The sequence below is a fragment of the Pseudophryne corroboree genome, chromosome 7 (genome assembly GCF_028390025.1).
Source record: "Pseudophryne corroboree isolate aPseCor3 chromosome 7, aPseCor3.hap2, whole genome shotgun sequence".
In the NCBI taxonomy this organism is placed as follows: domain Eukaryota; kingdom Metazoa; phylum Chordata; class Amphibia; order Anura; family Myobatrachidae; genus Pseudophryne; species Pseudophryne corroboree.
This window is the reverse complement of record NC_086450.1, coordinates 367,530,234-367,555,337: the sequence shown is the minus strand read 5'-3', so window position 1 is coordinate 367,555,337 and position 25,104 is coordinate 367,530,234.

Sequence of the window (25,104 nt, the reverse complement as noted above, 5' to 3'; positions counted from 1 at the left end):
TGGGCAAAACCATGTGCACTGTCAGTGTGATAGATATAACATTTGCAAAGAGAGTTAGATTTGGATGGGTTATTTTGTTTCTGTGCAGAGTAAATACTGGCTGCTTTATTTTTACACTGCAATTTAGATTTCAGCTTGAACACACCCCACCCAAATCTAACTCTCTCTGCACATGTTATATCTGCCCCCCCCCCCCTGCAATGCACATGGTTTTGCCCAACTGCTAACAAATTTGCTGCTATGATCAGGTCTGAATTACCCCCTGCTTGAAATTCTCCCAGCAGCAATGTTTTCACAATATTTGTGGCACTATTAGAAATCACAGATCTTGAGGAGAGTCCAATAGAGATGAGCGGGTTCGGTTTCTTTGAATCCGAACCCGCACGAACTTCACTTTTTTTTCCACGGGTCCGAGCGACTCGGATCTTCCCGCCTTGCTCGGTTAACCCGAGCGCGCCCGAACGTCATCATGACGCTGTCGGATTCTCGCGAGGCTCGGATTCTATCGCGAGACTCGGATTCTATATAAGGAGCCGCGCGTCGCCGCCATTTTCACTCGTGCATTGAGATTGATAGGGAGAGGACGTGTCTGGCGTCCTCTCCATTAGAATAGAGATAGATAGATTAGATAGAGAGAGATTGTGCAGAGTCGCAGACAGAGTTAGTTTACCACAGTCAGTGACCAGTGCAGTTGCTAGTTAACTTTTATTTAATATAATATATCCGTTCACTTCTCTCTGCTATATCCGTTCTCTGCCTGAAAAAAAAAACGATACACAGCACAGTCAGTCACACAGTGTGACTCAGTCTGTGTGCACTCAGCTCAGCCCAGTGTGCTGCACAGTCATCAATGTATAAATTAAAAGCTTATAATTAATTGTGGGGGAGACTGGGGAGCACTGCAGGTTGTTAGCAGGAGCCAGGAGTACAATTATATTAATTAACAGTGCACACTTTTGCTGCAGGAGTGGTGACCAGTGCCTGACCACCAGTATAGTATTGTTGTATACTACTAATATCTCTTTAAATATCAACCAGTCTATATTAGCAGCAGACACAGTACAGTGCGGTAGTTCACGGCTGTGGCTACCTCTGTGTCGGCACACGGCAGGCAGTCCGTCCGACCAGAATTGTATTATTTATTATTATATACCTACCACCTAACCGTGGTTTTTTTTTCATTCTTTATACCGTCATAGTGTCATCCTAATTGTTACGAGTATACTACTATCTCTTTATCAACCAGTGTACAGTGCGGTAGTTCACGGCTGTGGCTACCTCTGTGTCGGCACACGGCAGGCAGTCCGTCCGACCAGAATTGTATTATTTATTATTATATACCTACCACCTAACCGTGGTTTTTTTTTCATTCTTTATACCGTCATAGTGTCATCCTAATTGTTACGAGTATACTACTATCTCTTTATCAACCAGTGTACAGTGCGGTAGTTCACGGCTGTGGCTACCTCTGTGTCGGCACACGGCAGGCAGTCCGTCCGACCAGAATTGTATTATTTATTATTATATACCTACCACCTAACCGTGGTTTTTTTTTCATTCTTTATACCGTCATAGTGTCATCCTAATTGTTACGAGTATACTACTATCTCTTTATCAACCAGTGTACAGTGCGGTAGTTCACGGCTGTGGCTACCTCTGTGTCGGCACACGGCAGGCAGTCCGTCCGACCAGAATTGTATTATTTATTATTATATACCTACCACCTAACCGTGGTTTTTTTTTCATTCTTTATACCGTCATAGTGTCATCCTAATTGTTACGAGTATACTACTATCTCTTTATCAACCAGTGTACAGTGCGGTAGTTCACGGCTGTGGCTACCTCTGTGTCGGCACACGGCAGGCAGTCCGTCCGACCAGAATTGTATTATTTATTATTATATACCTACCACCTAACCGTGGTTTTTTTTTCATTCTTTATACCGTCATAGTGTCATCCTAATTGTTACGAGTATACTACTATCTCTTTATCAACCAGTGTACAGTGCGGTAGTTCACGGCTGTGGCTACCTCTGTGTCGGCACACGGCAGGCAGTCCGTCCGACCAGAATTGTATTATTTATTATTATATACCTACCACCTAACCGTGGTTTTTTTTTCATTCTTTATACCGTCATAGTGTCATCCTAATTGTTACGAGTATACTACTATCTCTTTATCAACCAGTGTACAGTGCGGTAGTTCACGGCTGTGGCTACCTCTGTGTCGGCAGTCGGCAGGCAGTCCGTCCATCCATAATTGTATTATTATTATAATATATACCACCTAACCGTGGTTTTTTTTTCATTCTTTATACCGTCATAGTGTCATCCTAATTGTTACGAGTATACTACTATCTCTTTATCAACCAGTTTACAGTGCGGTAGTTCACGGCTGTGGCTACCTCTGTGTCGGCACACGGCAGGCAGTCCGTCCGACCAGAATTGTATTATTTATTATTATATACCTACCACCTAACCGTGGTTTTTTTTTCATTCTTTATACCGTCATAGTGTCATCCTAATTGTTACGAGTATACTACTATCTCTTTATCAACCAGTGTACAGTGCGGTAGTTCACGGCTGTGGCTACCTCTGTGTCGGCAGTCGGCAGGCAGTCCGTCCATCCATAATTGTATTATTATTATAATATATACCACCTAACTGTGGTTTTTTTTTCATTCTTTATACCGTCGTCATAGTGTCATACTAGTTGTTACGAGTATACTACTATCTCTTTATCAACCAGTGTACAGTGCGGTAGTTCACGGCTGTGGCTACCTCTGTGTCGGCAGTCGGCAGGCAGTCCGTCCATCCATAATTGTATTATTATTATAATATATACCACCTAACCGTGGTTTTTTTTTCATTCTTTATACCGTCGTCATAGTGTCATACTAGTTGTTACGAGTATACTACTATCTCTTTATCAACCAGTGTACAGTGCGGTAGTTCACGGCTGTGGCTACCTCTGTGTCGGCACTCGGCAGCCCGTCCATAATTGTATATACCACCTAACCGTGGTTTTTTTTTCTTTCTTTATACATACATACTAGTTACGAGTATACTATCTCTTTATCAACCAGTCTATATATTAGCAGCAGACACAGTACAGTGCGGTAGTTCACGGCTGTGGCTACCTCTGTGTCGGCACTCGGCAGCCCGTCCATAATTGTATACTAGTATCCAATCCATCCATCTCCATTGTTTACCTGAGGTGCCTTTTAGTTGTGCCTATTAAAATATGGAGAACAAAAATGTTGAGGTTCCAAAATTAGGGAAAGATCAAGATCCACTTCCACCTCGTGCTGAAGCTGCTGCCACTAGTCATGGCCGAGACGATGAAATGCCAGCAACGTCGTCTGCCAAGGCCGATGCCCAATGTCATAGTACAGAGCATGTCAAATCCAAAACACCAAATATCAGTAAAAAGCCTCTTTTTTTCTTTGCGTCATGTGCTGTTTGGGGAGGGTTTTTTGGAAGGGACATCCTGCGTGACACTGCAGTGCCACTCCTAGATGGGCCCGGTGTTTGTGTCGGCCACTAGGGTCGCTAATCTTACTCACACAGCTACCTCATTGCGCCTCTTTTTTTCTTTGCGTCATGTGCTGTTTGGGGAGGGTTTTTTGGAAGGGACATCCTGCGTGACACTGCAGTGCCACTCCTAGATGGGCCCGGTGTTTGTGTCGGCCACTAGGGTCGCTAATCTTACTCACACAGCTACCTCATTGCGCCTCTTTTTTTCTTTGCGTCATGTGCTGTTTGGGGAGGGTTTTTTGGAAGGGACATCCTGCGTGACACTGCAGTGCCACTCCTAGATGGGCCCGGTGTTTGTGTCGGCCACTAGGGTCGCTTATCTTACTCACACAGCGACCTCGGTGCAAATTTTAGGACTAAAAATAATATTGTGAGGTGTGAGGTATTCAGAATAGACTGAAAATGAGTGTAAATTATGGTTTTTGAGGTTAATAATACTTTGGGATCAAAATGACCCCCAAATTCTATGATTTAAGCTGTTTTTTAGTGTTTTTGGAAAAAAACACCCGAATCCAAAACACACCCGAATCCGACAAAAAAAATTCGGTGAGGTTTTGCCAAAACGCGTTCGAACCCAAAACACGGCCGCGGAACCGAACCCAAAACCAAAACACAAAACCCGAAAAATTTCAGGCGCTCATCTCTAGAGTCCAAGCGGGGTAAGTCATTCTTCTATGACATTAGTTTTTCTAAGAGATTGTCAGCAATATGTCTTTGAGTGAAGCCAGTGACACACAGAGTAGCCTGCCTCTGAATGAGCTGGCATTGTTAGATATTACTACTGCTACTGCTGAAGGCGATTCACCTATCCAGTGGGCTGTCACAGTCATGTAATGTTTAGTTTGCCCACTACCGCTTGTGAAAAGATCTTGCCCTTTCATAAGAGGCAGAAGAAGATGCCTCCCTAACAGTTTCAGAACCACCATTCATAAATGAAGGCCAAGGCCTAAGATTTTCCTTGCCACTGTGTGTTGTGAATGGTATGTTACCAATTTTCTATTTTACTGCATTAAACTTCCCCGTTAATAGAGGTGTTTTAGTTTTTGTCTTTACCCCTTTAAAATATAGGTGTTTTTTTAAGTAGATGCCCTGTCTTAAACCATCTATGCCCTTAAGCAACCGATTTGGAAGACGGTGAATAACTGATATCGTCATCATGACTGGTTACAGCAACTACAGCAATAGTATTTGGTTGTTGCTCCTGCTCTTCTCTAAAATGATAATTATCTATTTTTTAATAAGCTCATACTGCATGGAATCACAGGGCTTATGTGAAGTAAACAAAGCGCACTGGGGTACAAAGCATATTGTGGTAGGTAGAGTGCACAGAACAGTACAAATAAATTATACAATAATATATATATATATTTTTTTTTAACTGGCAGCTAGCCTCACATTGTGTGGCGTCAGACCACTTTTATGCACACACGCTGGGGTAATGGGGTAGGGAGAGTGCACAGAACTGTAAAAACAAATTAGAGCATACTGGGGTAGAGTGCAGAGAACAGTACCAACAAATGATACAACTTTTTTTACATTATTTTTTTAACTGCCATCTCAGCTCACACTGCATGGAGTCAGACCGCTTTTATGCATGTGCACTAGGGTACAGAGAGTATTGGAGTTGCACAGAACAGTACAAACAAATTATATAACAATATTATTTTTTTTACCTGGCAGCTCAGCTTACACTGTGTGAAGTCACAGGACTTACATGAAATGAAAAAAAATGTGCTGGAGTACAGAGTGTACTGGGGTACATAGAGTGCACAGAACAGTACAAACAAATCATACAGCAATAATTTTGTATTTTTTTTAACTCGAAGCTCGGCTTACACTTAATGGAGTCAGACCACTTTTATATGTACATGAATTGAATACAGCACACTGTGGTACAGTGTACTTAGGTGCAGTGCACAGAACAGTACAATTTATAAATGTTTAACGTTTTTAACTTTTTAAGTTTTTAAAAGGTTTTTTTTGCAACTGAACAACAATACGTAGTCACACTTCTTATGTGAACGCAGTAGATAGGGCCTGCAGAGTCAATGCAACTCCACTGTTTAAGGGAATTAGACTAAGGGGATTGGACACAGCTTGTGGATGGACACAGCACAGCCACTTCTAGTAGATGGACACAGCACAGCCACTTGTAGATGTACACAGCACAGCCACTTGTAGTCGATGAATACTGTACACCCACTTAGATGGACACTGCACATCCACTTAGATGGACATCGCACAGCTACTTGTGGATGGACACAGCAGAGCGCAGCACACACATGACGGCTGGAGTTAAATGGCACTTATTCACCACCACAGGGTCAAAATATAGAAACCAAAACCCACAAGAATCCGACACCGGGAGGATGAAATTTTGTCTTTATTTGGAATCTAGGTTGCTGCGAAAACCAGGGCTAGGGTTCGGATCTACACAGATCCCAATAGTTCGGGCAGTCTCGGATTTAAGGTAATCTGAACTACTTGTCTCTACTTAAAATGTAGAAATGGATACATTTGCAAGAAAGTAGACATCACAAAAATAATATACAGTTTAAGAAAATTTTAACAGCATTTTATTTTAATATTTTTTTTAGCCATTTAGAATTTACACTGTCAAAGTCTCATTTTATTAGCCTACTAAGAGTATCATGAATTACTGGATAGAACATTGGACAAGGCTCTGCATAATTGTCACAACTGTGTTAATTGGTAAATATTGTGCAGACAGAGCCTTTAGCTTTGGTGTTTGATTGAGATCTTATTGTACATTTTTGTCATCCTGGCATAGAAAGGGATGACGTCATTTATTTAGCTTTTTGCAAAAGCAGTATGTTTCATTGTAAAGTAAAACTTGTCTACTTCACCAAAATTGCATAATGTAAAATGCTGTTTAAGAAAAAGCAATTCTCTAACACAATGGAGGTCATTTACAAAAAGCAAAATCACAAGGCTAGGTATGTTTACACTGGAAAAGAGGAGACTAAGAAGGGACATGATCAACATCTACAAATATATAAGGAGACAATACACAGAGCTTGCACGGAACCTGTTTTTGGTAAGATCAGCACAGAGGACACGTGGACACTCGCTTAGGTTAGAGGAGAGGAGATTCCGCACAATGTGGCGTAAAGGTTTTTTCACAGTAAGGACAATACGTGTTTGGAATTCCCTGCCTGAGGCAGTTGTAATGGCGGGCTCAGTCAATACCTTTAAGAATGGATTAGATAAATTCCTAATGGATAAGGATACCCAGGGTTATGGTGCGTAGTCACGCACTATAGTTACTATGAAAAGAGGAAAAAAACACAACGGCTGACATCAGCATCAGACAAAACTTAGACCAAAATAATCCTGCAAAGGAGACCACAAATAAGTTGAACTTGATGGACAAATTGTCTTTTTTCAACCTTAGATACTATGTTACTATGTTACATATTTCTCTTTGATTCCGCTACAATTGATGCAGATTGCTGACTCTGCGTAGGATCACAAGGAGCTCTGTCAGTTCCCAGTACTTGAGGGACGTTTCTACTAGAGATGAGCGGATTCGGTTTCTCGGAAACCGAACCCCCCCCGAACTTCACCCTTTTTACACGAGTCCGAGGCAGGTTCGAACCTTCCCGCCTTGCTCGGCTAACCCGAGCGCGCCCGAACGTCATCATCCCGCTGTCGGATTCTCGCGAGATTCGGATTCTATATAAGCAGCAGTGCGTCGCCGCCATTTTCACTCGTGCATTGGAGATGATAGGGAGAGGACGTGGCTGGCGTCCTCTCCGTTTATTGTTGAAGTTGATTGGTTTATTGCTTAATTGTGGGGAGGACTGGGGAGCAGCTGTTAGGAGGAGTACAGTGCAGTGTTTTGCTGATAAGTGACCACCAGTTTTTATCCGTTCTCTGCCTGAAAAAAACGCTCCATACCATATCTGTGCTCAGTGTGCTGCATAATATATCTGTGCTGTGTGCTCACACTGCTTAATTGTGGGGACTGGGGAGCAGCTATAGCAGGAGTACAGTGCAGAGTTTTGCTGACAGTGACCACCAGTATACGTTGTCTGCCTGAAAAACACTCCATATCTGTGCTCAGTGTGCTGCTTTATTGTGGGGACTGGGGACCACCAGTATAATTAATATTATATAGGAGGAGTACAGTGCAGAGTGCACTGCTGTACCTACCTCTGTGTCGTCATCCATTAAGTATACTATCCATCTGCATTCTATACCTGTGGTGCATTTTAGTTTTGCAGTTGGCTGACACAGTGTCCACCAGTATACTATATATAGCAGTACTGTAGGCCACTGCTGTACCTACCTCTGTGTCGTCATCCATTAAGTATACTATCCATCTACATTCTATACCTGTGGTGCATTTTAGTTTTGCAGTTTGCTGACACAGTGTCCACCAGTATACTATATATAGCAGTACAGTAGGCCACTGCTGTACCTACCTCTGTGTAGTCATCCATTAAGTATACTATCCATCTACATTCTATACCTGTGGTGCATTTTAGTTTTGCAGTTTGCTGACAGTGTCCACCAGTATACTATATATAGCAGTACGGTAGGCCACTGCTGTACCTACCTCTGTGTCGTCATTCATTAAGTATACTATCCATCTACATTCTATACCTGTGGTGCATTTTAGTTTTGCAGTTTGCTGACAAAGTGACCACCAGTATATTATATATAGCAGTACGGTAGGCCACTGCTGTACCTACCTCTGTGTCATCATCCATTAAGTATACTATCCATCTACATTCTATACCTGTGGTGCATTTTAGTTTTGCAGTTTGCTGACATAGTGTCCACCAGTATACTATATATAGCAGTACGGTAGGCCACTGCTGTACCTACCTCTGTGTCGTCATCCATTAAGTATACTATCCATCTACATTCTATACCTGTGGTGCATTTTAGTTTTGCAGTTTGCTGACACAGTGACCTCCAGTATACTATATATAGCAGTATGGTAGGCCACTGCTGTACCTACCTCTGTGTCGTCATCCATTAAGTATACTATGCATCTACATTCTATACCTGTGGTGCATTTTAGTTTTGCAGTTTGCTGACACAGTGACCACCAGTATACTATATATAGCAGTACGGTAGGCCACTGCTGTACCTACCTCTGTGTCGTCATCCATTAAGTATACTATCCATCTACATTCTATACCTGTGGTGCATTTTAGTTTTTCAGTTTGCTGACACAGTGACCACCAGTATACTATATATAGCAGTACGGTAGGCCACTGCTGTACCTACCTCTGTGTCGTCATCCATTAAGTATACTATCCATCTACATTCTATACCTGTGGTGCATTTTAGTTTTGCAGTTTGCTGACACAGTGTCCACCAGTATACTATATATAGCAGTACAGTAGGCCACTGCTGTACCTACCTCTGTGTCGTCATCCATTAAGTATACTATCCATCTACATTCTATACCTGTGGTGCATTTTAGTTTTGCAGTTTGCTGACACAGTGACCACCAGTATACTATATATAGCAGTACGGTAGGCCACTGCTGTACCTACCTCTGTGTCGTCATCCATTAAGTATACTATCCATCTACATTCTATACCTGTGGTGCATTTTAGTTTTGCAGTTTGCTGACAGTGTCCACCAGTATACTATATATAGCAGTACGGTAGGCCACTGCTGTACCTACCTCTGTGTCGTCATCCATTAAGTATACTATCCATCTACATTCTATACCTGTGGTGCATTTTAGTTTTTCAGTTTGCTGACACAGTGACCACCAGTATACTATATATAGCAGTATGGTAGGCCACTGCTGTACCTACCTCTGTGTCGTCAAGTATACTAACCATCCATACCTGTGGTGCATTTCAGTTGTGCGCAGTAAATATAGTAGTAGGCCATTGCTATTGATACTGGCATATGGCCATTGACATGCCTGGTCAAAATACAAAAAAAATCAGCTCTTCGGTGTGGAATTATTTCAACACAAATGCGGACAACAGGTGTCAAGCCGTGTGTTGCCTTTGTCAAGCTGTAATAAGTAGGGGTAAGGACGTTAACCACTTCGGAACATCCTCCCTTATACGTCACCTGCAGCGCATTCATCATAAGTCACGTAGTGATGTGCACCGGAAATTTTTCGGGTTTTGTGTTTTGGTTTTGGGTTCGGTTCCGCGGCCGTGTTTTGGGTTTGGACGCGTTTTGGCAAAACCTCACCGAAATTTTTTTGTCAGATTCGGGTGTGTTTTTCAAAAAACCCTAAAAAACAGCTTAAATCATAGAATTTGGGGGTCATTTTGATCCCATAGTATTATTAACCTCAATAACCATAATTTCCACTCATTTTCAGTCTATTCTGAACACCTCACATCTCACAATATTATTTTTAGTCCTAAAATTTGCACCGAGGTCGCTGGATGGCTAAGCTAGGCGACCCAAGTGGCCGACACAAACACCTGGCCCATCTAGCAGTGGCACTGCAGTGTCAGACAGGATGGCCCTTCAAAAAAATTGTCCCCAAACAGCACATGATGCAAAGAAAAAAAGAGGCGCAATGAGGTAGCTGTGTGACTAAGCTAAGTGACCCAAGTGGCCGACACAAACACCTGGCCCATCTAGGAGTGGCACTGCAGTGTCACGCAGGATGGCCCTTCAAAAAAATACTCCCCAAACAGCACATGATGCAAAGAAAAAAAGAGGCGCAATGAGGTAGCTGTGTGACTAAGATAAGCAATCCAAGTGGCCGACACAAACATCTGGCCCATCTAGGAGTGGCACTGCAGTGTCACGCAGGATGGCCCTTCAAAAAAATACTCCCCAAACAGCACATGACGCAAAAAAAAAAAAGAGGCGCAATGAGGTAGCTGTGTGACTAAGATAAGCGACCCAAGTGGCCGACACAAACACCTGGCCCATCTAGGAGTGGCACTGCAGTGTCACGCAGGATGGCCCTTCAAAAAAATACTCCCCAAACAGCACATGATGCAAAGAAAAATGAAAGAAAAAAGAGGTGCAAGATGGAATTGTCCTTGGGCCCTCCCACCCACCCTTATGTTGTATAAACAGGACATGCACAGTTTAACGAACCCATCATTTCAGTGACAGGGTCTGCCACACGAATGTGACTGAAATGACTGGTTGGTTTGGGCCCCCACCAAAAAAGAAGCAAGCAATCTCTCCTTGCACAAACTGGCTCTACAGAGGCAAGATGTCCACCTCATCATCATCCTCCGATTCCTCACCCCTTTCACTGTGTACATCCCCCTCCTCACAGATTATTAATTCGTCCCCACTGGAATCCACCATCTCAGGTCCCCGTGTACTTTCTGGAGGCAATTGCTGCTGGTGAATGTCTCCACGGAGGAATTGATTATAATTAATTTTAATGAACATCATCTTCTCCACATTTTCTGGAAGTAACCTCGTACGCCGATTGCTGACAAGGTGAGCGGCTGCACTAAACACTCTTTCGGAGTACACACTGGAGGGAGGGCAACTTAGGTAGAATAAAGCCAGTTTCTGCAAGGGCCTCCAAATTGCCTCTTTTTCCTGCCAGTATACGTACGGACTGTCTGACGTGCCTACTTGGATGCGGTCACTCATATAATCCTCCACCATTCTTTCAATGGTGACAGAATCATATGCAGTGACAGTAGACGACATGTCAGTAATCGTTGGCAGGTCCTTCAGTCTGGACCAGATGTCAGCACTCGCTCCAGACTGCCCTGCATCACCGCCAGCGGGTGGGCTAGGAATTCTTAGCCTTTTCCTCGCACCCCCAATTGCGGGAGAATGTGAAGGAGGAGATGGTGACGGGTCACGTTCCGCTTGACTTGACAATTTTCTCACCAGCAGGTCTTTGAACCCCTGCAGACTTGTGTCTGCCGGAAAGAGAGATACAACGTAGGTTTTAAATCTAGGATCGAGCACGGTGGCCAAAATGTAGTGCTCTGATTTCAACAGATTGACCACCCGTGAATCCTGGTTAAGCGAATGAAGGGCTCCATCCACAAGTCCCACATGCCTAGCGGAATCGCTCTGTTTTAGCTCATCCTTCAATGTCTCCAGCTTCTTCTGCAAAAGCCTGATGAGGGGAATGACCTGACTCAGGCTGGCAGTGTCTGAACTGACTTCACGTGTGGGAAGTTCAAAGGGTTGCAGAACCTTGCACAACGTTGAAATCATTCTCCACTGCGCTTGAGACAGGTGCATTCCACCTCCTTTGCCTATATCGTGGCCAGATGTATAGGCTTGAATGGCCTTTTGCTGCTCCTCCATCCTCTGAAGCATATAGAGGGTTGAATTCCACCTCGTTACTACCTCTTGCTTCAGATGATGGCAGGGCAGGTTCAGGTATTTTTGGTGGTGCTCCAGTCTTCTGTACGCGGTGCCTGAACGCCGAAAGTGGCCCGCAATTCTTCGGGCCACCGACAGCATCTCTTGCACGCCCCTGTCGTTTTTTAAATAATTCTGCACAACCAAATTCAAGGTATGTGCAAAACATGGGACGTGCTGGAATTTGCCCAGATGTAATGCACGCACAATATTGCTGGCGTTGTCCGATGTCACAAATCCCCAGGAGAGTCCAATTGGGGTAAGCCATTCTGCGATGATCTTCCTCAGTTGCCGTAAGAGGTTTTCAGCTGTGTGCGTATTCTGGAAAGAGGTGATACAAAGCGTAGCCTGCCTAGGAACGACTTGGCATTTGCGAGATGCTGCTACTGGTGCCGCCGCTGCTGTTCTTGCAGCGGGAGGCAATACATCTACCCAGTGGGCTGTCACAGTCATATAGTCCTGAGTCTGCCCTGCTCCACTTGTCCACATGTCCGTGGTTAAGTGGACATTGGGTACAACTGCATTTTTTAGGACACTGGTGAGTCTTTTTCTGAGGTCTGTGTACATTTTTGGTATCGCCTGCCTAGAGAAATGGAACCTAGATCGTATTTGGTACCGGGGACACAGTACCTCAATCAAGTCTATAGTTGGCTCTGAATTAACGATGGATACCGGAACCACGTTTCTCACCGCCCAGGCTGCCAAGGCCTCAGTTATCCGCTTTGCAGCAGGATGACTGCTGTGATATTTCATCTTCCTCGCAAAGGACTGTTGTACAGTCAATTGCTTACTGGAAGTAGTACAAGTGGTCTTCCGACTTCCCCTCTGGGATGACGATCGACTCCCAGCAGCAACAACAGCAGCGCCAGCAGCAGTAGGCGTTACACTCAAGGATGCATCGGAGGAATCCCAGGCAGGAGAGGACTCGTCAGACTTGCCAGTGACATGGCCTGCAGGACTATTGGCTTTCATGGGTAAGGAGGAAATTGACACTGAGGGAGTTGGTGGTGTGGTTTGCAGGAGCTTGGTTACAAGAGGAAGGGATTTAGTGGTCAGTGGACTGCTTCCGCTGTCGCCCAAAGTTTTTGAACTTGTCACTGACTTATGATGAATGCGCTGCAGGTGACGTATAAGGGAGGATGTTCCGAGGTGGTTAACGTCCTTACCCCTACTTATTACAGCTTGACAAAGGCAACTCACGGCTTGACACCTGTTGTCCGCATTTGTGTTGAAATAATTACACACCGAAGAGCTGATTTTTTTTGTATTTTGACCAGGCATGTCAATGGCCATATTCCTCTCATGGACAATAGGTGTCTCCCCGGGTGCCTGACTTAAACAAACCACCTCACCATCAGAATCCTCCTTGTCAATTTCCTACCCAGCGCCAGAAACACCCATCCATATCCTCATCCTGGTGTACTTCAACACTGACATCTTCAATTTGACTATCAGGAACTGGACTGCGGGTGCTCCTTCCAGCACTTGCAGGGGGCGTGCAAATGGTGGAAGGCGCAAGCTCTTCCCGTCCAGTGTTGGGAAGGTCAGGCATCGCAACCGACACAATTGGACTCTCCTTTGGGATTTGGGATTTCGAAGAACGCACAGTTCTTTGCTGTGCTTTTGCCAGCTTAAGTCTTTTCTTTTTTCTAGCGAGAGGATGAGTGCTTCCATCCTCATGTGAAGCTGAACCACTAGCCATGAACATAGGCCAGGGCCTCAGCCGTTCCTTGCCACTCCGTGTCGTAAATGGCATATTGGCAAGTTTACGCTTCTCCTCAGACGCTTTTAATTTTGATTTTTGGGTCATTTTACTGATCTTTTGTGTTTTGGATTTTACATGCTCTGTACTGTATGACATTGGGCATCGGCCTTGGCAGACGACGTTGATGGCATTTCATCGTCTCGGCCATGACTAGTGGCAGCAGCTTCAGCACGAGGTGGAAGTGGATCTTGATCTTTCCCTATTTTTTTAACCTCCACATTTTTGTTCTCCATATTTTAATGCGCACAACTAAAAGGCACCACAGGTATACAATGTAGATGGATGGATAGTATACTTATGGACGACGAGTGACGACACAGAGGTAGGTACAGCAGTGGCCTACCGTACTGCTATATACAGAATAATGGACCTGGTGGACACTGTCAGCAGACTGCTAAACTAGTACTACTAGTATAAAGAAAAAAAGCCACCACAGGTATAAAATGTATATGGATGGATAGTATACTTATGGACGACAAGTGACGACACAGAGGTAGGTACAGCAGTGGCCTACCGTACTGCTATATGCAGTATAATGGACCTGGTGGACACTGTCAGCAGACTGCTAAACTAGTACTACTAGTTTAAAGAAAAAAAGCCACCACAGGTATACAATGTAGATGGATGGATAGTATACTTATGGACGACGAGTGATGACACAGAGGTAGGTACAGCAGTGGCCTACCGTACTGCTATATACAGTATAATAAATGGACCTGGTGGACACTGTCAGCAAACTGCTAAACTAGTATAAAGAAAAAAAAGCCACCACAGGTATACAATGTAGATGGATGGATAGTATACTTTTGGACGACGAGTGACGACACAGAGGTAGGTACAGCAGTGGCCTACCGTACTGCTATATGCAGTATAATGGACCTGGTGGACACTGTCAGCAGACTGCTAAACTAGTACTACTAGTATAAAGAAAAAAAGGCACCACAGGTATACAATGTAGATGGATGGATAGTATACTTATGGACGACGAGTGACGACACAGAGGTAGGTACAGCAGTGGCCTACCGTACTGCTATATACAGTATAATGGACCTGGTGGACACTGTCAGCAGACTGCGTTTATAGTATAAAAAAAAGACACCACAGGTATACAATGTAGATGGATGGATACTTAGTATACTTATGGACGACGAGTGACGACACAGAGGTAGGTACAGCAGTGGCCTACCGTACTGCTATATACAGTATAATGGACCTGGTGGACACTGTCAGCAGACTGCGTTTATAGTATAAAGAAAAAAAGACACCACAGGTATACAATGTAGATGGATGGATAGTATACTTATGGACGACGAGTGATGACACAGAGGTAGGTACAGCAGTGGCCTACCGTACTGCTATATACAGTATAATGGACCTGGTGGACACTGTCAGCAGACTGCGTTTATAGTATAAAAAAAAGACACCACAGGTATACAATGTAGATTGATGGATACTTAGTATACTTATGGACGACGAGTGACGACACAGAGGTAGGTACAGCAGTGGCCTACCGTACTGCTATATACAGTATAATGGACCTGATGGACACTGTCAGCAGACTGCGCTTATAGTATAAAAAAAAAAGACACCACAGGTATACAATGTAGATCATATGTCTTCAACCTGTGGCCCTCCAGCTGCTGTGAAACTACACATCCCAGCATGCCCTGCCACAGTTTTACTGTTAAGGAATGCTAAAATTGAGGCAGGGCATGCTGGGATGTATAGTTCCACAGCAGCTGGAGGGCCGCAGGTTGAAGACCCATGATGTAGATGGATGGATACTTAGTATACTTATGGACGACGAGTGACGACACAGAGGTAGGTACAGCAGTGGCCTACCGTACTGCTATATACAGAATAATGGACCTGGTGGACACTGTCAGCAGACTGCGTTTATAGTATAAAGAAAAAAAGACACCACAGGTATACAATGTAGATGGATGGATAGTATACTTATGGACGACGAGTGATGACACAGAGGTAGGTACAGCAGTGGCCTACCGTACTGCTATATACAGTATAATGGACCTGATGGACACTGTCAGCAGACTGCGCTTATAGTATAAAAAAAAAGACACCACAGGTATACAATGTAGATGGATGGATACTTAGTATACTTATGGACGACGAGTGACGACACAGAGGTAGGTACAGCAGTGGCCTACCGTACTGCTATATACAGTATAATGGACCTGGTGGACACTGTCAGCAGACTGCGTTTATAGTATAAAGAAAAAAAGACACCACAGGTATACAATGTAGATGGATGGATAGTATACTTATGGACGACGAGTGATGACACAGAGGTAGGTACAGCAGTGGCCTACCGTACTGCTATATACAGTATAATGGACCTGATGGACACTGTCAGCAGACTGCGCTTATAGTATAAAAAAAAAGACACCACAGGTATACAATGTAGATGGATGGATACTTAGTATACTTATGGACGACGAGTGACGACACAGAGGTAGGTACAGCAGTGGCCTACCGTACTGCTATATACAGTATAATGGACCTGGTTGACACTGTCAGCAGACTGCGTTTATAGTATAAAGAAAAAAAGACACCACAGGTATACAATGTAGATGGATGGATACTTAGTATACTTATGGACGACGAGTGACGACACAGAGGTAGGTACAGCAGTGGCCTACCGTACTGCTATATACAGTATAATGGACCTGGTGGACACTGTCAGCAGACTGCGTTTATAGTATAAAAAAAAGACACCACAGGTATACAATGTAGATGGATGGATACTTAGTATACTTATGGACGACGAGTGACGACACAGAGGTAGGTACAGCAGTGGCCTACCGTACTGCTATATACAGTATAATGGACCTGGTGGACACTGTCAGCAGACTGCGTTTATAGTATAAAGAAAAAAAGACACCACAGGTATACAATGTAGATGGATGGATAGTATACTTATGGACGACGAGTGATGACACAGAGGTAGGTACAGCAGTGGCCTACCGTACTGCTATATACAGTATAATGGACCTGGTGGACACTGTCAGCAGACTGCGTTTATAGTATAAAAAAAAGACACCACAGGTATACAATGTAGATTGATGGATACTTAGTATACTTATGGACGACGAGTGACGACACAGAGGTAGGTACAGCAGTGGCCTACCGTACTGCTATATACAGTATAATGGACCTGATGGACACTGTCAGCAGACTGCGCTTATAGTATAAAAAAAAAAGACACCACAGGTATACAATGTAGATGGATGGATACTTAGTATACTTATGGACGACGAGTGACGACACAGAGGTAGGTACAGCAGTGGCCTACCGTACTGCTATATACAGTATAATGGACCTGGTGGACACTGTCAGCAGACTGCGTTTATAGTATAAAAAAAAAAGACACCACAGGTATACAATGTAGATGGATGGATACTTAGTATACTTATGGACGACGAGTGACGACACAGAGGTAGGTACAGCAGTGGCCTACCGTACTGCTATATACAGTATAATGGACCTGGTGGACACTGTCAGCAGACTGCGTTTATAGTATAAAGAAAAAAAGACACCACAGGTATACAATGTAGATGGATGGATAGTATACTTATGGACGACGAGTGATGACACAGAGGTAGGTACAGCAGTGGCCTACCGTACTGCTATATACAGTATAATGGACCTGGTGGACACTGTCAGCAGACTGCGTTTATAGTATAAAAAAAAGACACCACAGGTATACAATGTAGATTGATGGATACTTAGTATACTTATGGACGACGAGTGATGACACAGAGGTAGGTACAGCAGTGGCCTACCGTACTGCTATATACAGTATAATGGACCTGATGGACACTGTCAGCAGACTGCGCTTATAGTATAAAAAAAAAGACACCACAGGTATACAATGTAGATGGATGGATACTTAGTATACTTATGGATGACGAGTGACGACACAGAGGTAGGTACAGCAGTGGCCTACCGTACTGCTATATACAGTATAATGGACCTGGTGGACACTGTCAGCAGACTGCGTTTATAGTATAAAGAAAAAAAGACACCACAGGTATACAATGTAGATGGATGGATACTTAGTATACTTATGGACGACGAGTGACGACACAGAGGTAGGTACAGCAGTGGCCTACCGTACTGCTATATACAGTATAATGGACCTGGTTGACACTGTCAGCAGACTGCGTTTATAGTATAAAGAAAAAAAGACACCACAGGTATACAATGTAGATGGATGGATACTTAGTATACTTATGGACGACGAGTGACGACACAGAGGTAGGTACAGCAGTGGCCTACCGTACTGCTATATACAGTATAATGGACCTGGTGGACACTGTCAGCAGACTGCGTTTATAGTATAAAAAAAAAGGACACCACAGGTATACAATGTAGATGGATGGATAGTTTACTTTTGGACGACGAGTGACGACACAGAGGTAGGTAGAGCAGTGGCCTACCGTACTGCTATATACAGTATAATGGACCTGGTGGACACTGTCAGCAGACTGCGTTTATCGTATAAAAAAAAGACACCACAGGAGTGTTTTTCAGGCAGACAAACGTACTGTATACTGGTGGTCACTGTCAGCAAAACTGTGCACTGTACTCCTGCTATAGCTGCTCCCCAGTCCCCACAATAATTAAGCAGTGTGAGCACTCAGCACAGATATATCATGCAGCACACTGAGCACAGATATGGTATGGAACGTTTTTTTCAGGCAGAGAATGGATAAAAAACTGGTGGTCACTATTAGCAAAACTCTGCACTGTACTCCTCCTAACAGCTGCTCCCCAATCCTCCCCACAATAAGCTAAGCAATCAGATCAACTGTGTAACTATATAAACGGAGAGGACGCCAGCCACGTCCTCTCCCTATCAATCTCAATGCACGTGTGAGAATGGCGGCGACGCGCGGCTGCTTATATAGAATCCGAATCTCGCGAGAATCCGACAGCGGGATGATGACGTACGGGCACGCTCGGGTTAACCGAGCCATACGGGAGAATCCGAGTATGGCTCGGACCCATCTAAAAAGGGTGAAGTTCGGGGGGGTTCGGTTTCTCGGAAACCGAACCCGCTCATCACTATAAGTCAGTGACAAGTTCAAAAACTTTGGGTGACTGCGGAAGCAGTCCACTGACCACTAAATCCCTTCCTCTTGTAACCAAGCTCCTGCAAACCACACCACCAACTCCCTCAGTGTCAATTTCCTCCTTACCCAGAAAAGCCAATAGTCCTGCAGGCCATGTCACTGTCAAGTCTGACGAGTCCTCTCCTGCCTGGGATTCCTCCGATGCATCCTTGAGTGTAACGCCTACTGCTGCTGGTGCTGCTGTTGTTGCTGCTGGGAGTCGATCGTCATCCAAGAGGGGAAGTCGGAAGACCACTTGTACTACTTCCAGTAAGCAATTGACTGTCCAACAGTCCTTTGCGAGGAAGATGAAATATCACAGCAGTCATCCTGCTGCAAAGCATATAACTCAGGCCTTGGCAGCCTGGGCGGTGAGAAACGTGGTTCCGGTATCCATCGTTAATTCAGAGGCAACTATAGACTTGGTTGAGGTACTGTGTCCCCGGTACCAAATACCATCTAGGTTCTATTTCTCTAGGCAGGCGATACCGAAAATGTACACAGACCTCAGAAAAATACTCACCAGTGTCCTAAAAAATGCAGTTGTACCCAATGTCCACTTAACCACGGACATGTAGACAAGTGGAGCAGGGCAGACTCAGGACTATATGACTGTGACAGCCCACTGGGTAGATGTATTGCCTCACGCAGCAAGAACAGCAGCGGCGGCACCAGTAGCAGCATCTCGCAAACGCCAAGTCGTTCCTAGGCAGGCTACGCTTTATATCACCGCTTTCCATAAGAGGCACACAGCTGACAACCTCTTACGGGAACTGAGGAAGATCATCGCAGAATGGCTTACCCCAATTGGACTCTCCTGGGGATTTGTGACATCGGACAATGCCAGCAATATTGTGCGTGCATTACATCTGGGCAAATTCCAGCACGTCCCATGTTTTGCACATACATTGAATTTGGTGGTGCAGAATTATTTAAAAAACAACAGGGGCATGCAAGAGATGCTGTCGGTGGCCCGAAGAATTGCGGGCCACTTTCGGCATTCAGGCACCGCGTACAGAAGACTGGAGCACCACCAAACATTCCTGAACCTGCCCTGCCATCATCTGAAGCAAGAGGTGGTAACGAGGTGGAATTCAACCCTCTATATGCTTCAGAGGATGGAGGAGCAGCAAAAGGCCATTCAAGCCTATACATCTGCCCACGATATAGGCAAAGGAGGGGGAATGCACCTGACTCAAGCGCAGTGGAGAATGATTTCAACGTTGTGCAAGGTTCTGCAACCCTTTGAACTTTAAAGGGAGAAAGACGTATAGTCTATGGGGCTATGCACAGGCTCTATCAATGAGAATAATAATGAAAAAAGATAATGATTCAAAAACCAGCCTTCAAAGGAAGATCAAAAGGGCAGAGTGCCCTTACCTATATATAACTAAGCTGGAGGTGCGCTTGTAAGCATTATACAGTATCTAAAAGGGAACAGAGAGGGGAATGACCATAAGACGGTCATCTACCAAAAAAAGCTTACTTTGTGGCGCACTCTTTTATTATAATCAAATATGTAATAATTAGGGAATTAAAACTTAACATTTATTAGATACATTTAAAATAATGTGGTCAAAATCAGACATAAACAAACACAGATCGGTCAATGTTGACCTACAGTGATTCAAAAATCCACTGTATGCAAATACATATAATGTATATGTGGCTAAAGTTCACTAATATACATATGAGGTTTCTAATGAAAATTTCTTTGGAACATAACCACACTTCTACCGAAACAATAAATATTTGTAGAACAAAAGTGAAAATGAAGTTTAAACAATTTTATCGGGTAGTTAAACATTTAATTCCCTAATTATTACATATTTGATTATAATAAAAGAGTGCGCCACAAAGTAAGCTTTCTTTGGTAGATGACCGTCTTATGGTCATTCCCCTCTCTGAACCCTTTGAACTTGCCACACGTGAAGTCAGTTCAGACACTGCCAGCCTGAGTCAGGTCATTCCCCTCATCAGGCTTTTGCAGAAGAAGCTGGAGACATTGAAGGAGGAGCTAAAACAGAGCGATTCCGCTAGGCATGTGGGACTTGTGGATGGAGCCCTTAATTCGCTTAACCAGGATTCACGGGTGGTCAATCTGTTGAAATCAGAGCACTACATTTTGGCCACCGTGCTCGATCCTAGATTTAAAACCTACGTTGTATCTCTCTTTCCGGCAGACACAAGTCTGCAGAGGTTCAAAGACCTGCTGGTGAGAAAATTGTCAAGTCAAGCGGAACGTGACCCGTCACCATCTCCTCCTTCACATTCTCCCGCAACTGGGGGTGCGAGGAAAAGGCTAAGAATTCCTAGCCCACCCGCTGGCGGTGATGCAGGGCAGTCTGGAGCGAGTGCTGACATCTGGTCCGGACTGAAGGACCTGCCAATGATTACTGACATGTCGTCTACTGTCACTGTATATGATTCTCTCACCATGGAAAGAATGGTGGAGGATTATATGAGTGACCGCATCCAAGTACGCATGTCAGACAGTCCGTACGTATACTGGCAGGAAAAAGAGGCAATTTGGAGGCCCTTGCACAAACTGGCTTTATTCTACCCAAGTTGCCCTCCCTCCAGTGTGTACTCCGAAAGAGTGTTTAGTGCAGCCGCTCACCTTGTCAGCAATCGGCGTACGAGGTTACTTCCAGAAAATGTGGAGAAGATGATGTTCATCAAAATGAATTATAATCAATTCCTCCGTGGAAACATTCACCAGCAGCAATTGCCTCCAGAAAGTACACGGGGACCTGAGATGGTGGATTCCAGTGGGGACGAATTAATAATCTGTGAGGAGGGGGATGTACACAGTGAAAGGGGTGAGGAATCGGAGGATGATGATGAGGTGGACATCTTGCCTCTGTAGAGCCAGTTTGTGCAAGGAGAGATTGATTGCTTCTTTTTTGGTGGGGGCACAAACCAACCAGTCATTTCAGTCACAGTCGTGTGGCAGACCCTGTCGCTGAAATGATGGGTTCGTTAAAGTGTGCATGTCCTGTTTATACAACATAAGGGTGGGTGAGAGGGCCCAAGGACAATTCCATCTTGCACCTCTTTTTTCTTTCATTTTTCTTTGCATCATGTGCTGTTTGGGGACAATTTTTTGGAAGTGCCATCCTGTCTTGATTGACACTGCAGTGCCACTCCTAGATGGGCCAGGTGTTTGTGTCGGCCACTTGTGTCGCTTAGCTTAGTCACACAGCGACCTTGGTGCGCCTCTTTTTTTCTTTGCATCATGTGCTGTTTGGGGACAATTTTTTGGAAGTGCCATCCTGTCTTGATTGACACTGCAGTGCCACTCCTAGATGGGCCAGGTGTTTGTGTCGGCCACTTGTGTCGCTTAGCTTAGTCACACAGCGACCTTGGTGCGCCTCTTTTTTTCTTTGCATCATGTGCTGTTTGGGGACAATTTTTTGGAAGTGCCATCCTGTCTTGATTGACACTGCAGTGCCACTCCTAGATGGGCCAGGTGTTTGTGCCGGCCACTTGTGTCGCTTAGCTTAGTCAAACAGCCACCTTGGTGCGCCTCTTTTTTTCTTTGCATCATGTGCTGTTTGGGGACAATTTTTTGGAAGTGCCATCCTGTCTTGATTGACACTGCAGTGCCACTCCTAGATGGGCCAGGTGTTTGTGTCGGCCACTTGTGTCGCTTAGCTTAGCCATCCAGCGACCTCGGTGCAAATTGTAGGACTAAAAATAATATTGTGAGGTGTGAGGTGTTCAGAATAAACTGGAAATGAGTGGAAATTATGGTAATTGAGGTTAATAATACTATGGGATCAAAATGACCCCCAAATTCTATGATTTAAGCTGTTTTTTAGGGTTTTTTGAAAAAAACACCCGAATCCAAAAGACACCCGAATCCGACAAAAAAATTTCGGTGAGGTTTTGCCAAAACGCGTCCGAATCCAAAACACGGCCGTGGAACCGAAAAATGTCCGGTGCACATCACTAGTTTCTACATCCAGTTGAGAATACAGTTTCACCTACATACACTAAGGGGCATGGCTGTGTCCCCTTGCATCACCAGTTTCACTGGCCTCCAGATGGCCCACTAGTCAGTCCAAGTCCCCTAGTCAGTCCGGTGTCCATATCCCTGTACTCTCCGTATGACACTGACGGCGGTTCTGCCTATGATATTTAGGTTTGTAGTTTGTGACACTATTGTAGTTTGTGGCACTATTTGTAGGGGAGCCTTAAACTTGTAGATAGTGTGATGGTATGATTAATTTGTGATCCTTTATTCCAAAATAATTGAAATGTATTAATGGCAAAGGGTTATTCTAAATTAGTAGAAGGTTGGAATTTGATGTGACATTTGCACTTACACACTTAGTTTGTTTTGTAAATTAAGTCCAATAGAGATAGGTACTTTTGCTAGAAACTAGATAAATATCATAAGGTAATAGTTGCTATTGAATTAGCGATATGTAGTTTAATGAATGTTAGTGCAGATCATACAATTTCTGCCTACTCTGTATCATAACTCCCAACACAGTCCTGTAGCAAATCGGCAGTATGTGCGCGAAAGAGGCTGTGGTTACTCCTTATGGAGTCATGGCACATCTACCCAGGATCTAGACTAGGCTTCAAAAGTACTCTGCCATCCAATCCCCTATATCAGAGGTTCCCAAATGCAGTTCTCAAGGCACCCCAACAGTCCAGGATTTAGGTATATCCATGGCTCAGCGCAGATGGTTAAATCAAATTGACTTAAGTGCTAATTAATCACCTGTGGCCAAGCATGGATATATTTAAAACCTGGACCGTTGGGGTGCCTTGAGGACCGTGTTTGGAAACATCTGCCCTATATCCTCCTCTAAAGATTCCATATGTACCAATGGCAGGTGCAGGTCACACCCGCATACCTTGGCGATTGGGAATATACTGAACCTTACAAGTTGCAAACAATCGGGCAGGTGTCCCAAACATCAGAATTACAGAAAGTCCAGCTGAAATCAAAACTTTTGGGAGGTATGCTGCATGAAAGACGCATATGCAGTGTAAAATGGATATTTTCTCTAGTATTAAAACAAAAGTATATAGGGATATTTACCAAGCTCAGGATAAAAACATTCCAGCAAATGTTAAATCAGAATCTGTACTGTGCATTAAATGACATTGATTGATTGATTACCAGTTATTTACATAGTGCACACATATTTCACAGCGCTTTACAGAGAATATTTGGCCATTCACATCAGTCCCTGCCCCAGTGGAGCTTACAGTCTATATTCCCTGCCACATGTACACACAAACACACACACATATTCACCCTAGGGTTAATTTTGTTGGGAGCCAATTAACCTACCAGTATATTTTTGGATTGCAGGAGGAAACTGGAGTACCCAGAGGAAACCCACGCAAGTATGGGGAGAATATACAAACTCCACATAGTTAGGGCCATGGTGGGAATCGAACACATGACCTCAGTGCTGTGAGGCAGTAATGCTAACCATTATACCATCCCTACTGCCCAAACATTGATGATATTTCTTTCAGACATATTGTTGTATTTTCTTTGTGAAACATTTATTTTATTTAATTTCATGAATATACCATCATTTCAATGTTTCATATATGGCTTTTTTACTTATAAATAATTTTATGATTGTAAACCCTGTCTATAAAATGTTAAAACATATTAATTATAATTCTTTCTTTCTTTTGATAATTCATTCTCTTAAAAACCATAATTTTATTTATATTTAAACTCTCACATAATGTGTGAATTATTTGTTATTTCTGTACATAATGCATTTTATTTTATTACATTCCGCATTTTTTTAAGATACCTACAGAGTGCTGAATGTATTAAGTCAGATTAGTCATTAGAAACAGCGTGGGATAAAACATGTAGAGTATTTTTCTCATTAAATTGAAGTAGAAACCATCTGACAAAATCAGCTCAATCCAAGGGGGTCATTCCGAGTTGTTCGCTCTGTAAAAATCTTCGCATCGCAGCGATTTTCCGCTTAATGCGCATGCGCAATGTCCGCACTGCGACTGCGCCAAGTAAATTTGCTATGCACTTAGGAATTTTACTCACGGCATTTTCATCGTTCTGGCGATCGTAATGTGATTGACAGGAGATGGGTGTTACTGGGCGGAAACAGGCCGTTTTATGGGCGTGTGGGAAAAAACGCTACCGTTTCCGGAAAAAACGCAGGAGTGGCTGGAGAAACGGGGGAGTGTCTGGGCGAACGCTGGGTGTGTTTGTGACGTCAAACCAGGAGCGACAAGCAGTGAAATGATCGCAGATGCCGAGTAAGTCTGAAGCTACTCAGAAACTGCTACGAGGTGTGTAATCGCAATATTGCGAATACATCGTTCGCAATTTTAAGATGCTA